Here is a 17,941-nt window from a genome sequence, read left to right on the forward strand (position 1 = left end):
CGGGCAGAAAAGTTCATGAGACTCTTTATCTCCATTCAACCACCAAAAAGCTGGAAGTGAAGCTGTGGCTTAAAACGGTAGAACTTTTGCCTTGAGCAAAAAAAGCCAAGCAAAAACACAAAACCCTGAGAACAAGTCGTAGAACTGGCGCAAGAAAAAAGCAATTCTTTTAAAAAGATGGTTTTCTAGTGGCGCTGTAGCTCAAGTGGTAGAGCGCTCGCCTTGAGTTGAAGAGCTGAGGGACAACGCCCAGGCCCAGAGTTCAAGCACCAGGACCGACAAAAAAAAATAAATAAATAAAAAGATGGTTTTCTACCACATCTCTCCCCAACCCAGACACACCTGGAGAAATCTTCGATGGCCCCCACACTCTCTGGTGTCTTTCCCACCTGAGAAGTCTTTGTGGGCAGCCAGGAGTGGGGTAGGCTCCCCACTGATGCTCCTCCTGACTATTCCCAGCCCAGGACGCAGGTGATGTCTTATACCAGCAAATGACAATACTGCTAAGCTACCAAGTGAGGAAGCCAATCCAGTAATTGTCCATATGTGAGGTGGGGCCTCTGCCAGGGACTGTAGACCACCATCTTCAGGTCTGTCTGTTCTGCCATAGGGAGGCCTCAGCTTCTTCCACCAGGGTAGATTCAGAACTCATTGACGTGTGATTGGAGAACTGCTTATTGGTGTTCTCCATGCTGCCCTCTTCATTGATTTCCACTGAGATCTGCTACTGACTCAAAGTGCTTGCATGCACACGTGCGCACACATATGTACAAACGCACACACAGACACCACAGCCCAATGGCAGATGCCATGTAGTGTGCACACTTGGCTGCAATGTCCCACTCAGGAACTTTGTAGTAGAAGCTGTAGAAGAGAGACATGTCACCAGGCACTGGTGGCTCACACCTGTAATCCTAGTTACTCAGGAGGCTGAGAGATGAGAATTGTAGTTCAGAGTCAACCCACTAAGAAAAGTCGATGAGACTCTTATGTCCACTTAGCCAAAAAAAATCCAGAAGTAGACTGTAGCTCAAGTGGTAGAGTGCCAGCTAAGGGAGAGTGCCTGAGTTCAAGCCTCAGTTCATGCACAGAGATGAAGGGGGAGGGAGAGGGAAAGAGAGAGAGGGAGAGGCCAATGTCCTTAGTTCCTTCTGGCTTGATCTTGAATAATAAAGTAAGGTCATAGAGGGTTAAAAAGATGGCTATGTAGCCCATAATGCCAGTGGCATCACTGATGTTGCAGATCGGCAGGAAGCATTTATAAACAAGCACAGTAACAGCCAAGATGCTTCCACTGCCCTAGGAGTAGCTGTGTGGCCACCAAGGCAGCGGTGAGGCTGAGGCCCTGCAACTGGGCACTGCCTCATGGTCTCTAGGAATTCCACTGACCTTCTGGGGAGATCTGCTGCCTGCACCCCATCCGGCTGCAACTCCAGCACTAACTCCATCTTCACTGTCACCCCTCTTTCACTGCCATGCAGCCAGCCGCTTCTGCTACCCAAGAGTTCTTACTGTGTGCTTTTAAGGGAAGCAACTTTCTTTGTATCATAAACAATGTCTAAATTGCAATGTCACTTTCATCTGTTTCCTAGATTAATTCTGGGTCTAAACATTTGGTGTCCCCAAATAGTGATTATGGCCTGAATTGGCCACACATTCTTTATCATAGTTCCTTCTTGTTAAGTGACATGTAATTCTCTCATTAGGTCTTATTTTTATTCTTTTCTAGATATATCCATCAATTAAAAAGATGAAAAGCCGGTTGCTGGTGGTTCACACCTGTAATCCTAGCTACTCTGGAGGCTTAGATATGAGGATCACCATTGAAAGCCAGCCCATGCAACTCTTTTTTTTTGTCAGTCATGGGGCTTGAACTCTGGGCTTGGGTGCTGTCCCTCAGCTCTTCAGCTCAAGGCGAGCACTCTACCACTTGAGCCATTTCGCCACTTCCAGTTTTCTGAGTGGTTTATTGGAGATAAGAGTCTCATGGACTTTCCTGCCAGGGCTGGCTTTGAACCGTGATCCTCAAATCTCAGCCTCCTGAGTAGCTAGGATTACAGGAGTGAGCCACCACCACCTGCCCCGTGAGTCTCTTAGCTCCAGTTAACCACTAGAAAACCAGAAGTGGAGCTGTGGCTCAAGTGGTAGACTGGTTGCCTTGAGCTGAAGAGCTCAGGGACAGCGCCCAGGCCCAGAGTTCAAACACCACAACTGACAAAAAAAAAAAAAAAGATTAAAAATATTCATATGGGGGACCATCAAAAAAAATGTGACCTGGGCATTGATAGCTCATGCCTGTAATCATAGCTACTCAAGAGGCTGAGATCTGAGCCAGCTCAGGCAGCAAAATCTATGAGACTCTTATCTCCAATAAACCACCAAAAAACCAGAAGTGGCACTGTGGCTCAAGAGGTAAAGTGCTAGCCTTGAGCAAAAGAGCTCAGGTATAGCACTCTGGCCCTGAGTTCAAGACTCATAATCAACAACAACAACAACAAAAATGTGTACATTTTGTGCCAGCACTGGGCTTGAACTCAGGACCTTGTAATCTCACTTGGCTTTTTCCCTCAAGGCTGGGCCTTATCACTTGAGCCATACCTCCAGCTTGTTGCTGGTTTATTGGAAATAAAAGTCTCTCTGATTTGTCTACCTGGCTGGCTTTGAACCATGATCCTGAAATCTCAACCTTCTAAGTAGCTAGGATTAAAGGTGTGAATAACCAGTGCCAGACTAAAATGTGAACATTTTAACAGCATATTTCACATCATTGTTAAAAATGCCATGTAAAACTGTCACTTTCTCAGTCTGAGAAGTTCCTGTGTTTGCCTTTCTATCAAATTTTCCTGTATTTCTATTAATATTAGTATTTTACTATGTAATAGTTTCTGTGTAAAGGCTTTTTTTTTTTAAATCTTGGCTGTCATCTCCACATTTTTCTCCTTTGGCTGGTTCAAAGCCTCTACAATTTTTTTTTTTCTATCATGGGGCCTGAACTCTGGGCCTGGGTGTTGTCCCTCATCTCTTCAGCTCAAGGCTAGCACTTGAACCACAGTGCCACTTCCGGCTTTTTCTGCTTATGTGGTGCTGAGGAATCGAACCCAGGGGCCTCATGCAGGTAAAGCAAGCGCTCTACCACTGAGCCACCTTCCCAGCCTATATAAAGGCTTTTAAAATTTGTTTTTTATTTTTTACCTTTTTGTAGGTCATGGGGCTTGAACTCAGGGCCTGGACACTGTCCCTGAGCACTTCTGCTTGGCTAGCATTCTACTACTTTGAGCCACAGTACCACTTCCAGTTTTCTGGTGATTAATTGGAGATAAGAGTCTCAGAGACTTTTTCCCTGTGCTGGCTTTGTAATGCGATCCTCAGATCTCAGCCTCCTGAGTAGATAGAATTATAGCGTGAGCCATCAGTGCCCAGCTTTTGTAAAGGCTTTTAATGATTATATCATCTCAGCCTCTTGAATAGCTAAGATTTCAGGTGTGAGCTACCAAGCACTTAGCTTCTTTGTGTGCTCTTGATGGCAAAAGGTAAAAAAGGGTCACTATGGAAAATTGTATGGCCATTCTTCAAAAATCTTTGGGGCTGGGAAGGTGGCTCAGTGGTAGAGCGCTTGCCTTGCATGCATGAGGCCCTGGGTTCGATTCCTCAGCACCACATAAGAAAAAAGAAAAAAGCCGGAAATGGCACTGTGGCTCAAGTAGTAGAGCGCTAGCCTTGAGCTGAAGAGCTGAAGGACAGCACCCAGGCTCAGAGTTCAGGCCCCACAACCCAACCCCCCCCCAAAAAAAATCTTATACTTACCCCATAATCAAGTAATTTCACTTTTGGGGGTATATTTCACTTTTTGAGGCAATACCTCAAAGAACTATTCTCATAGCCATGTTCACAGTAGCACTATTTATGATAGCTAACACATGGAAGCAACTCAAGTGTCCAGCAGATGTGCCCTACCACCTGAGCACAGCACTACTTCTGCCCTTTTCTTTTTATGTGGTATTGAGGAATCGAGCCCAGGGCTTCATGCATACTAGGCAAGCACTCTACCACTGAGCCACCTTCCCAGCCCTTTCGTTCCTTTTAAAAGCAGGGTAACATCCCGTGATAGTCACATACCACTGGCCTTTACCATTCCTCTGATGAACACTTGAGTTGCTTCCATGTGTTAGCTATCAAACAACATGCAAAAACTATATATTATTTATGGGTGCACACATATGTAATAAATTTTAAAAGATGTAAATAAATAATAAGCCCTAAATTCAGGAAAGTAGTTATATATGGGGAAGTAGGGAAACTGAATTGGAGAACAGAAACTTATTTCTAATATCTTATTTTTAAAGCTGAGTAATAGAAAAATGGATATTCACTATATTTCTTTGGTTTTTTTTTTTTTTTTGTCGGTCGTGGGGCTTGAACTCTGGGCCTGGGCGCTGTCCCTCAGCTCTTCAGCTCAAGGCGAGCGCTCTACCACTTGAGCTACAGCGCCACTTCCGGTTTTCTGGTGGTTTATTGGAGATAGGAGTCTCACGGTCTCTCCTGCCCGGGCTGGCTTTGAACCGCGATCCTCAGATCTCAGCCTCCTGAGTAGCTAGGATTACAGGCGTGAGCCACCAGCGCCCGGCATTTCTTTGGTTTTAACATTTAAATTTTTTAATATTTTTACTTACATTTTAAAAAGTTCAAATTTATGAGATTGCTTGCTTGCTTGCTTGATTGATTGATATGCCAATACTGGAACTTGAATTCAGGGCCTCTCTTTTTTTTTTGGCCAGTCCTGGGGCTTGAACTCAGGGTCTGGGCACTGTCCCCTGAGCCTGTATTGCTCAAGACTAGCACTCTACCATTTAAGCCACAGCATCACTTCCAGATTTTTCTGTTTATGTGGTACTGAGGAATTGAACCCTGGGCTTCATGCATACTAGGCAAGTACTCTACCACTAAGCCACATTCCCAGCCCAGAGCCTCTTGTACTTGACTTTTTCCCTCAAGGTTGGGCCAAAACCTGCACTTTCTATTTCTAGTTGGTTAATTGGAGACAATAGTCTCTTAGATTTATCTGCACAGGCTGGCTTTGGACATTCATTCTAGATCTTCATTTTCATTCTTATTCTTACCAGTATCCAACAATTGATTGCTAGCACCATTTCTTTTCAAATAAAAGTAGAACAATCACTACTCTTGTTAGTGAACTGAGTCCCTTCCCATAGCTTAGTCCACTCCTTCCCTTCTCCACAGCTTAGCATGCTCCCTTCCTAGGCAGCACTAGGCCCATTTAGTAAAGGCAGTAAATAATCAACTTCCAACCCCCTTTACCTTGGGATGGCACTTCTCTGGGCAGCTACCACCATATAAGGCAGCAAGAGCCCCTTAGAGAGACCTTCAGGTCTGGACAGCTGCAGGACCCCTTATCTACTATTTGGACAGCAGCCATAAATCCTAGTCTGCCATGATGAAGCCCCTGGCTCACACAGCCATGCCAGGGTCTCTGCCTCCTAGCCCCTTCTAGCCCCTCCTAAACCTCCTAGGTTATATAGGTCACCCCAGACAATAGCGGGTGCTTCTTCTCATTCCTCCCTTGTGAGAAGGAGTCTTGCCAGCCCGCTTTCCCGGCAATAACCCTTTTTTTGTTCTCTGTACCTGGATGTGTGTGTGGTTCTCTGGCAAAGTTTATTAATCTTTATTTTGCTAAGAACTCTCCTTTTGACTAAGGTCAAACGTAGAAACAGAAAAAGTTCTTGTCTCAGCTTAGATAAATTAGAATAAAAATTCACAGATAGCGGGAAATATATCACTAAAATTCCAGTTGTCATTTATAAGATCTAAGTCTACTTTTGCTTAATTTTAACTAAAACAGGGCAGTGACCTGTACAGAACCTGGACAAGAACAATCAAGGGGGAGTTGCAACAGAAAGGAAATTATACAAACAGAAGGGAAAGTTTTCTCACACCTAAAATGACGTATTACTACTCCAAAAGGTCGCTGTTGAGGCTAATTCCTGGACACGTGGTGGCAAAAGAAGGGAAAGAGGGAGGTAGAGGTTTGGATTGCATATAAATTTGAGTATTGTCAATGACACAGCCCAGAATTTCTTCTTCCACACTCCCCTTTTTGTGCCAATAGTAGTGGGCCTTGAACTCAGGACCTCATGCTCTTGCTCAGTTTTACTTGCTCAAGATTGGCACTCTATCACTTGAGTCATACCTTCACTTCTAGCTTTTTGGTAATTAATTGCAGGTAAGAATCTCAGGGACATTTCTGCCCAGGCTGGCTTCAAATCCTCAGATCTCAGCCTCCTGAGTAGGAAGGATTACAGGGTAGAATTTCTTGCTAACTCTGGCAATTCTTCCTGCCAACCGGTCTGTGTTGAAGGGAATAGGCCTTTGTAGCCCAGTCTGCTTGGCCTCACTTGCAGTCAGCATCGTGACATGCTAGTGTACACAGAATGAAGGAGGAATAACTCATTCCCTTAATAACATTTCCCTTGTGACTGGCAATAGTGGTCATCAGGCCTGTCTGCTGTCTCTTCTGCTTACTCTACCCCATTGGCTCACATGTGAGAGTTGCAATGATCTGAAGGACCCAGAGGAAGATGTTGAATGGTACTAACCATGATTTCAACAACAAATGACTAATTCTACCTCCCCCACCTCTTCCCAATGGCAAACACTTGCAACATCCCTTTCCAGCATTTTCACCCAGTATTTACCTCCATACTTCTAAATAGAACAAACTACAATTTGGGATTTCCCAAATTCAGAAGCAATCAGTTGACCTCTCCTCACAAAAAGATAAATAGTTAGTTCTATGCCGTTCTTCTTTCTTTTCACTCATATCTGCTCAATATTGCTTAGCAATGTGTTTAGTTAAAATGGAATCTAAATGGTTAGAACAATGAGTTATTGGGTGCTATAATTAAGTTTGTTCATTTGCTTTTTAGCTTTTTTCTCCCTTGGTGCTTCTGCTTGATTTTTTAAATTTGTTTATTTTGTTCTTTTTTTTTTTCTGTCAGTCACGGGGCTTGAACTCTGGGCCTGGGCTCTGTCCCTCAGCTCTTCAGCTCAGGGCTAGTGGAATACCACAGCGCCACTTCTGGTTTTCTGGTGGTTTATTGGAGATAAGAGTCTCACGTACTTTCCTGCCCAGGCTTGTTTTGAACAGTGATCCTCAGATCTCAGCCTCCTGAGTAGCTAGGATTACAGACATTAACCACTGGCTCCTGACTCTGCTTTGTTTTTTAAATTTTAATTTAATTTAATTTTTTTTGTTAGTGTATCAGTCCTAGGGGCTTGAACTATAGGCCTCATGTTTTTACTTGGCTTTTTCACTCAAGGCTGGTTGGTGCTTTATCGCTTGAGCTGCACCTCCACTTCAGGCTTTTTGCTAGTTAGCAAAAATGAACAATGACCTTCCGATCTCAGCCTCCTGAGTAGCTAGGATTACAGGCATGAGCCAAAAGTGCCCAGCTTTTTTGCTTAATTTTTTCAAGTACCTAATCTTTATTCCAATTAGTCTCGCATTCTCATACAATCTCTCACTATAAATATCCACATAGCCAAGCACAGACTATCTCACTCTCCTTGTCTAAATACACATAAAGAATTCTCTCTAGAACCTTCCATGTAGCTTTCATCAGAACCCCTAGTTCTCTAGACCTGCTTGCAGTCATCCTGGAATTCAGGGAGACTACAATCTCTATCTTTTGCTGTCATCTTGGAAATTCCCTTTGTCTCCCTCCTCTCTTGGCTCTCTTGACTCTTGGATCCTCTCCCTTTCTTGCTTTATTCCCTTGTCTTGATGGGATATATCCTGCAGTAGCTTTCTGAAAGAATATATGAGGCCAGTGTGATAGTTTGCATAGATATAGAATTCTAGATGAAAAATCATGGTATGTTTCCATTGCTATGACAAAATATCTGAGCTAACCAACTTATTTTGGCTCACAATTCAGAGGAGTCCAGTCCATAGTCAGTTCTATCGCTTTAGGGCTTGTGGAGAGATAGAGCATCATAGAAGAGCAAAGTTGCTCACTTCATGGCAGCCAAAAAGCAAAGGGAAACCAAGGAGGGGCCAGATCCCCCAACTTTTTTCAGTAACTGATATTTATTCCCACTACTATTCTTTCTCAAATAGTCTGTCATGGTAAAATATATTATGTATTACTTCCCCTCTCTAATAGCTCAAAGTAAATAACTCTCTCCTTTAGCCATTTTTCACTCTTCAACCTGAACCATTCAGGCCGCATTGCTGACCTAACTTCCTGCTTCTTCCAGGTTTTACCACCGCCTAGCAGGGCCAGCAGCTGGGGATCAAGGCTTCCATATATGAACCCTTGGGAAACATTTAAGTCCCAAACTTACACAATGCACTTGAATCTTCAAGGCATTAATTGGTCTATTTTCTTGTAGTGCCAGTGTTATTAAGTTCTAGTCAGGTGACTTGGTTGTTCTTTCTAGAAGTTTTAGGAATCTTAAAAAAAAAAAAAAGTCATGAGTCTGGGCACCAGTGGCTCTCAGCTCACATTTTTGCCCAGGTTGAGATGTAAGGATCACAATTCAAAGCCAGCATAGGCAACAAAGTCCATGAGACTCTCATTTATTGCTAATTTATTGGCAAAAAGCCAGAAGTGGAGATGTGGCTCAAGTGGTAGAGTGACAGCCTTGAATGAAAAAAAAAATGCTAAGGGGCAGGTCCAAAAGCCTGAAGCCCTGAGTCCAAGCCCAGATTGGCACGTACGTGCACATGCACATGCAAACATACACACACACACACACACACACACACACAGAGCCCAAGTGACTGCTTACTACAATGATTTAATAACACACTAAGTCCCCGGCTTCACATTTCTGACAGTAAAAAGATCCTCTGAATCTGAAAAAAAATTAATAAAAAAATGACAATATACATAGTGATTTCTTTATCTTGTGTCCTAGGAGATTAATAAACAACCTCGTGGCTGTACTGGTTAGTAAGATCTAGATGGGCTGTGGGTGTGGCCCAGAGGGAGAACACTCACCCTGAGTTCAATCCCAGCCCTGCAAGAATGAATAAACAAACACATAAAAGCAAAAACAAACACTTCTGTGAAAGAGAGAGAGCCCCTCTCTCTATCTTGACCCTTAAATGTCCTTTGACATTTGGTGACCAGGTGCTTTACCCAGGAAAAAAAGACTGAATCTGGAAGTCACTGTGGCTAGGCTTGAGCAAAAGAGATCAGGGAGGGCTGGGAAGGTGGCTCGGTGGTAGAGCGCTTGCCTTGCATGCATGAGGCCCTGGGTTCGATTCCTCAGCACCACATAAGCAAAAAGAAAAAAGCCGGAAGTGGCGCTGTGGCTCACATGGTAGAGTGTTAGCCTTGAGCTGAAGAGCTGAGGGACAGCGCCCAGGCCCAGAGTTCAGGCCCCACGACCGGACCCAAAAAAAAAAAAAAAAGAGAGATCAAGGACAGCACCCAGGCCTTGAGTTCAAGCCCCACAACCGACCAGGAAAAAAAATTGGAGACTGTGACTCTGAGAAACGAAAGGAAGGGAAAAGTACTGGTGACCACCAGCGTTGACAGAACGCCATGGAGTTGCAGTTTCTTGCTCATGAGTTTAATGACAAGGTTCCTCTCCTTTGCTTGCCAACTAAGCAGGAACTGGTCAGGACATTCCCTGACATTGCTGCCCAGCCAGGCCTGGAATCTGACCCAAACACGATCACACATATCCCCAGGCTTGAACTCTGTCCAGAGGCTAGTCATTTGATGCAATTGCATGTGGTCTGAAAATCAAACTCCCACTCACACACGTTGTACTCCCAAGGCTGCAATCTCTCTATGATCGTGTCTCTCAGAACTCAGGCCCTACTGTGACCACATAGCCAGCAGAAGTATATGTAATCCCACCGTGCCATTTTTGTCTGGGAAATGGAATATCTTTGCTGTTACATCATTTTCCTTAGCCTAACAATCAATCCTTGAAAGAATAAAGACTAAATAAAATCCTTCTCAAGGAAACTATTGGAACTTTTTTGAATGTCAGTACAAGAATTTGATTGAACTTAGGGCCTCATGCTCTCCCTTTTCTCTCAAGGCTGATGCTCTATCACTTGAGCCATACCTCCACTTCCAGCTTTTTGCTGCTCAATTGGAGATAAAAGAGTTTTATGTATTTTTCTGTCCGGGCTGGTAGATCTCAGCCTCCAGAGTGACTAGGATTACAGGCATGAGCCACTGGAACAGGGCCAAAATATCTCTTCTGAATTTTTCTTCCTATACACAGCTTTCATAGATAGTATCTCATTATTCTCAAAATAATGCAGCGAGGTATGTATTACTATTCTTGCTCCTTAACCAAGCTCAGAGGTCCTTATTCCAGGAGGACGTAGTCCAGAGCAGCCTCGCCAAATCATGTCTGTGAGAAGTTTCACCCCCTCCGCTGACCCACAAGCCTGACACAAAGACTGCCGGAAACTCCGGACAAATGCCTAGCTGGTCGCCACAGCATCATAGAGAGGAATTTTGGGCCCACAACAGAGCGTTTCTCCTCCAGATTTTTTTTTTTATAGGATTGGGCTGGGGAGGAATTGGCCACTGGCCAAAGATGGGTGGCAGAATAATGAAGTCAGGCAAGCCTGCAGCACTGATTTGGGTTTGCCGTGGGAATGAGGATAAGCCTTTGTGGTGAGCAGAATGTGCCTGTGTATACACTCCAGCTAAAAACAGGAACAGGCGTAGAGGGAAGAAAGAGAATTTGCTTTATCTGTACCATTCTATTTTCTTAAAAAAGAAAGCACATGCATGCATACTTGCATAATTATAAGTTATCTTTTTTTAAAAAAAATCAAAAGAAAATGACCTCTACCACTGCTTTGAGAGACTTCAGGTTCTGGGGTGTTGTGTGGGTGGGGCAGATTCCTGACATACTGCTTAATTATCTCAAAGATTCATCCTTCCATAACCATTCAGACCAGTCAGCCTGGGACTGCCCACCACCACAAACCACAGCCCTTTGCAGTCTCCCAGGTCCAGAACACAGAGTACCCCCAGGAATGCAAAAGATGACCAATCCAAAAGAGCTTGGTGTTAACTCTCTACTACCTCCTAATACAAAAGCTCCAACTCTAGACAGAAACAAAATAGTTCCCTTATCCAAGAGGGAGATAAATCCTCTTCCCTAAAGTGTATGTGTGTGTGTGTGTGTGTGTGTGTGTGTGTGTGTGTGTGTGTGTGTGTGTGTGTGTGTGTGTGTGTGTGTGCCGATTCTGGGTCTTGAACTCAGAGCCTCATGCTCTCCGTTAGCTTTTTTGCTCAAGGTGGGCTGGCTTCCAACCTTGATCCTCAGATCTCAGCCTTCTGAAAAGCTAATTATAGGCCTAATTCTTCCAATTTTAAACCTAAAAATGCTTAGTCTCTTTTCAATGTACAACATGTTTTTTTCTTTCTGAGTCTTAACCTAAGTTAAGACTCTTAACTTGAATCTGTGTTTATAGCAGCAAGACTTCCTTAAAAATATTGCACAAGCCAAAGTGCCAGTGGCTCACACCTGTAATCCTAGCTAAGAGTCCAGGAGACTCTTGCTCAATTAACTACCAAAAAGCCAACAGTGGAGCTGCAGTTCAGGTGGCAGAGTGCCAATCTTGAGCAACAGAACTCACCTGAGTTCAAGCAAACACACACACACACACACACACACACACACACACACACATCCATCTACTATTTGCTCTGACTAAATGATTGTTTCATTTTACACACACACACATATGTGAAGTGTGTGTGTGTGTGTATGAAATGTACAGTGTATATCAGGAAATATTTCTCATACATCTTTTTGGGCAACTGGCACTGTCCATTAAACTTGTAGGAGAGCTAAAGGCATTGTTTTGTTTGTCAGAACTCTATACCTATTAATCTATAAAAACAGATATTCTGAATTTCACTTCAAAAGTAAAAGCTAGCCAGGCACCAGTGGCTCATATCTGTTATCCTAGCTACTCAAGATGATGAGATCTGAGATTTACAATCTGAAGCCAACTCAGACAGAAAGACCCATGGGATTCTTATTTCCAATTTACAAGCTAACAGCTGGAAGTGGAGTTGTGGTTCAAATGGTTAAGTCTTAGCCTTGAACAATAAAGCTAAGGGACAGTGCCCAGGCCCTCAGTTCAAGCCCCAGAACACACTCTCTCTTTCTCTCTCTCTCTCTCTCTCTCTCTCTCTGTCTCTGTCTCTCTCTGTCTCTCTCTGTCTCTCTCTGTCTCTCTCTCTCTCTCTCTCACACACACACACACACACACAGAGTAGATGTTAAATGAACATATAAAAGGCTCTGTGTAGCTGTAATGCTCTTTCCAGCTCCTTTGGATGTTCTTAGGAAAGTGCTTTATAAAGCTGCTGCCCTTCAAATTAAAATTGATTAGTAGTGTTAGCCTGTGTACACGGGCTCCTAATGGCTATCATGACTCATTTTTATTTTGATAGTCCTGGGGCTTGATCTCAGGGCCTAGGCACTGTCCCTGGGCTTCTTTTGCTCAAGGCTAGCACTCTACCACATGAGCCGTAGTGTCAAGCTTTTTTCTGTTTATGTGGTACTGATGAATCAAATCCAGGGCTTCATGCATGCTAAGAAAGCCCTCTAGCCCTAAGCCACACTCCCAGCCCATGACTCATCTTTAAGCAGAGATACTTAGACATGCCCAAACATCGCAGTCCTTGTAGTGCTGGGTAATAAAAGGGGTAGACGTTGGTCACTGTAAACAAGAACATTCTTACACTGAAATTTTAAATGTATCTTCGGAAATATAGCAAAGAACATTTGATGGTACTGTCTAATGCTGTTAGATCATAATTACTATCCTAAAATGCTGTATGCAATGGAAATCACTAGACTGTCTTGCCAATTGCTAAATTGTTCAAAATTATAACCATTGCTATTTTAAGCTTTTTGTTATCTACAGACTGGCTCTCCTCTGGAGTTGTTTGCAGATGAGCTCTTAGAGGATAACTTACAAGTTATTGGGGGGAGGGGGTTATGTGGATACTAAGGCTTGAAATCAGGGTCTTATGCTCTTGCTTAGCTTTTTTTCTTCCCCTCAAGGCTGGCATTCTACCACTTCACTTCTGGCTTCTCACAGATTAATTGGAAGTAAATGTCTCTTGGATTTGTCTACCCAGTCAGGCTTTGAACTGGGATTCTTAGATCTCAGGCTTTCAAGTGGCATGAGCCAGTATTCTACATTCTTATTTATTTTAGTAGATTTTGATAAATTTTCTTGAAATACCTGTTCTTTTTTTTCCCTTAAAAACGTTATAACTGTTCTCTGTTAACATTCTGCAGAAGTGCAACTTCTAACAAAACACCCTGAGCAGTATTTGAGGTGCTAGGATGGCACCTATTGGACAAGCAGAACTTCACTTAAGAAGCAGAGGTGTGGCTCAAGTGGTAAATCACCAGCCTAGAGTGAAAAAGACTAAGCAAGAACCCCGAGATCAAGCCCCAGTACACGCTCTTACTCTCTCCTCCCCCTCTCATACACACACACACACACACACACACACACACACACACAAATAGTCACACCATTAATTGAAGCACCAACTACTAATCCCAGTACTTGGGTGGCTGAAACAGAAGAATCACAAAAGGATCACAAGATCAAGGTCAGCCTGGGCTATACACTAAGTTCTAGGCTGGCCTCAAATATACAGTGAGACTGTTTCAAAATCAATAGCAAGCTAGGCACTGGTGATTCATGCCTATAATCCTAATAACTCAGGAGGCTGAGATTTGAGGATCGTGGTTCAAAGCCAGCCCAAGCAGGAAAGTCCGTGAGACTCTTATCTCCAATTAACCACTAGAAAACTGGAAGTGGCACTGTGGTTCAAGTGGTAGAGTGCTAGCCTTGAGCAAAAGAAGCTCAGGGACAGTGCCCAGGCCCTGAGCTCAAGCTCCAGGACTGGCAGAAAAAAAATTAAGTGAAGTAAGTTTGGTTCAGGCGACAAAAGATACATCTTTTCTTTCCTTTTTTCCTTTCCTTGCCTTCCCTTCCCTTCTTTCCTTTCCTTTCCTTTCCTTTCCTTTCCCTTCCTTTCCTTTCCTTTCCTTCCTTCCTTCCTTCCTTCCTTCCTTCCTTCCTTCCTTCCTTCCTTCCTTCCTTCCTTCCTTCCTTCCTAACTTTCTTTTTTTGTTGGTCATGGGGCTTGAACTCTGGGCCTAGGCACTGTCCCTCAGCTCTTCAGATCAAGGCTAGAGCTCTACCACTTGAGCCACAGTGCCACTTCAGGATTTCTGAGTGGTTAATTGGAGATAAGAGTCTCACGGACTTTCCTGCCCAGGCTGGCTTTGAACAGCAATCTTCAGATCCCAGCCTCCTAAGTAACTAGGAATACAGGTGTGAGCCCGGCCTAAGGTACAAGTTTTCTATCATATATGGAAGTTAAACCTAAATTATAAATACATTTGTATGCATATATATTATATGGTATATCCAGGGGAGAATTCTGATGACATAACTCCTTTGAACAACTCACAGTTTAACAAAATGAATATCAGGAAGCTGGAACTTGTGATGTGAGGTTGTGGGGGAGTGGGGGGGGAGCGAGGGGGAGGATAGGAGTAAGTAGGGGAGATGAATGGAGAAAGAAAACATAAGCTGAAAGCACTGGTGATATTCAATGTACAGATGTGAATGTAGCCAAGGCAACCAGGGGGTGAGCAGAGCTGAGACAGACAGGGAAGAATGGCAAAAGGGCACCCTGGTCAAGATGCACTGTAGCTCAAGCAGTAGAGCGCTAGCCTCGCGCAAACGAAGCTCAGGGACCAAGGGAGGAAGGGAGGAAGGGAGGAAGGAGGGAAGGAAGGAAGGAAGGAAGGAAGGAAGGAAGGAAGGAAGGAAGGAAGGAAGGAAGGAAGGAAGGAAGGAACCAAGGAACCAAGGAAGGAAGGAAGGAAGGAAGGAAGGAAGGAAGGAACCAAGGAAGGAAGGAAGGAAGGAAGGAAGGAACCAAGGAAGGAAGGAAGGAAGGAAGGAAGGAAGGAAGGAAGGAAGGAAGGAAGGAAGGAAGGAGGGAAGGAACGAAGGAACCAAGGAAGGAAGGAAGGAAGGAAGGAAGGAAGGAAGGAACCAAGGAAGGAAGGAAGGAAGGAACGAAGGAAGGAAGGAACGAAGGAAGGAAGGAAGGAAGAAAAAAATCCAAACTATAACAAGCTTTCTGTCAAATTGTCTATACTGTAAGTTACATGGAGACCCAGATGAGAAGAAACTGTCCCTAAGAGAAACAAAGGAGATTAGATCAGGAAGCGATTCTAGATCAGGAAGAGCGCTTGGTCTTGAAAAATGGCTTGATTTGATGATTTTTGGCTGGGAGTTTGGACTAAGGATTGAGGCACTGTCCCTTAGCTTTTATGCTCAAGGCTGGCCACTTGAGCCACCACTTCACTTCTGACATTTTGGTGGTTAGTTAGAGAATCTCTCAGAATTTTCTGCCTGGGCTGACTTTGAACCGTGATCCTCAGATCTCAGCCTCCTGAGTAGCTAGAATTACAGGCGTGAGCCACTGGCGCCTGGCTAGGCAGTCCCTCTTATGCATGCTAATTTTTCTCTCCCTCTCTCCCCCACTTTTTCTCCCCCTCATCCCCCTCATAATCACTCAGCTGGTGCTCTACCATTTGAACCACATCTCCAGCTCAATTTTACATCTTTACCAGAACCACTACCAACTCTGGGCATCTCAGAAGGACATGATTGTGAATATTCTTCATTTTTCATTAGTATGAACATTCACAGATGGCCCAGAGAAAGGAGTGGAGAACCAAGGTCTTAGGGACTTAGTACCTTGTTGGACTGATGAGGAAGGGGATCAGGAGACCAACTACAGTCTCTGACTCATGACCCAGTGCTTCTCTCTCCACCAGCTGCCAAACGGGTTAGGTTAACCAAATTTGAATCCCAGGTCTGAAATGAACTATACAACCTTGAACAAATTGACCTCATTGTCCCATTTGGGGCAGGGGGGTGCTTAACAGTACTGAGGCTTGAACTCAGGTCCTTACATCCTTTTTTGCTCAAGGCTGGCACTCTACCACGTGAACCATGCCTCTACTTTTGGCTTTTTACTGGCAAATTGGAGATAAGAGACTCTTGGGGTTGTCTACTCTACCATTCTTCAAACCTCAGTCCTCAGTTCTCAGCCTCCTGGATAACTAGAATTGCAGGGGTGAATCTTGGAGCCTAGCAACTACATAAAATCTTAAAATGTCAGGCTGCATGGGTCTGGTCCTCTGTGATCCTGAGGGTGGGAATAGAAGGCACCTAAGTCCTGTAGGCAACACCTCTGACTTACAGAAAACACCTGAATCTTGTAGGAAATTTCACTTTGTGTGTGTGTGTGTGTGTGTGTGCATAAGCACACGTGACACACGCACCAATACTGGGGCTTGAATTCAGGGCCAACACTGTTCCTTTGCTTTTTTTTGAACAAGGCTAGCACTCTACCACTTGAGCCACAGCTCCACTTGTGGCTTTTGGGTGGTCAGTTGAAAGTAAGAGTCCCAGGAACTTTCCTGCCCAAGCTGGCTTCAAACTGGGATCTTCAGATCTCAGTCTCCTGAGTAACTAGAATTATAGGCATGAGCCCCCAGTGCTTGCTTCCTCACTTCCTAGTAGTTTGCTTACTTGGTGGCTCCTCCTACTTTCTTTCTTTCTTTCTTTTTTTTCCCTGTCAGTTGTGGGGCTTGAACTCTGGGCCTGGGCACTGTCCCTCAGCTCTTCAGCTTAAGGCCAGCACTCTACCACTTGAGCCACAGTGCCACTTCTGGTTTTCTGGTGGTTTATTGGAAATAAGAGTCTCACGAACTTTGTTGCCTAGGCTGACTTTGAATCATGATCCTCAGATCTCAGCCTCCTGAGTAGCTAGGATTACAGGTGTGAGCCACCAGCACCTGGCTCCTCCTACTTTCTTGTGGGCCTATTTGTGTGAACTGCAACCACAAAAATTGTTGCAATTGTTTTAAGGGGACTCCTTTATATAAAGTGTATGTATATACATGCACATGTGCGCAAGCATGCGTGCGTGCACACACACACACCCACACACTGGTACTAGGGCTTGAACTTAGAGCTTTGTGCTTTTGCTTGGCTTTATTGCTCAAAGCTGTTGCTCTTACCACTTGAGCCATACCTCTGCTTCCCACTTTTTTGCTGGTTAATTAAAGATAAGAGTCTCATGGAATTTTCTGCCCTGGCTAGCTTCAAACCTCAATCATTGGATCCCAGTTTTCTGAGTAGCTAGGATGACAAGCATGAACCATCAATACCAGTTTAGGACCTCTTTCTACCCTGAAGAGATCACACAAATATTTCTTTAAGATGTGTGTGTGTGTGTGTGTGTGTGTGTGTTGGTCCTAGGGCTTGTACTTGGGACTTGAGCCTTTTCACACAAGCTGGCACTCTACCACTTGAGCCACCGCTCCACTTCTGCCTTTTTGGTAATTAATTGGAAATAAGAGTCTCACAGACTTTGCTGCCCAGATTGGCTTCGAATTGCAATCCTCAGATCTCAGCTTGCTGAGTAGCTAGGATGAGCCACAGGTGCAAGGCATGAGCTAAAGGTGCAGGGTAGATGCTCTTCCAAATTACCAACTGAGGTATAGCAGGGTACTAATAAGCCAGGTGTTTTTGCAAGGAGCACCCCTCATTCCATGTGGCAAGTTGGAAGAGAGAAACGGGAGAGTAAGGGAATAGATGGCTGGGAAAAGAACCAGAAGGGGAAAGTTGCTGCACTGGGGAGGCCTAGCCTCGGACCCCCATCCTCCAGGCTGCAAGAACAGCCTGTCAGGAAGGGGGAGGGGGGGTAGGGGGAGGGACAGCCAGGATTGAGAGGACAGGGCCGGCTGAGCTTCAGAGGGGCTTTCTGGGAGTGTCTGGCCACAGGAAGTTGGGGATAACCTGAGCTGG

Source organism: Dipodomys spectabilis, unplaced genomic scaffold (genome assembly GCF_019054845.1).
Source record: "Dipodomys spectabilis isolate Male_0828 unplaced genomic scaffold, ASM1905484v1 ptg000062l, whole genome shotgun sequence".
Classification (NCBI taxonomy): Eukaryota; Metazoa; Chordata; class Mammalia; order Rodentia; family Heteromyidae; genus Dipodomys; species Dipodomys spectabilis.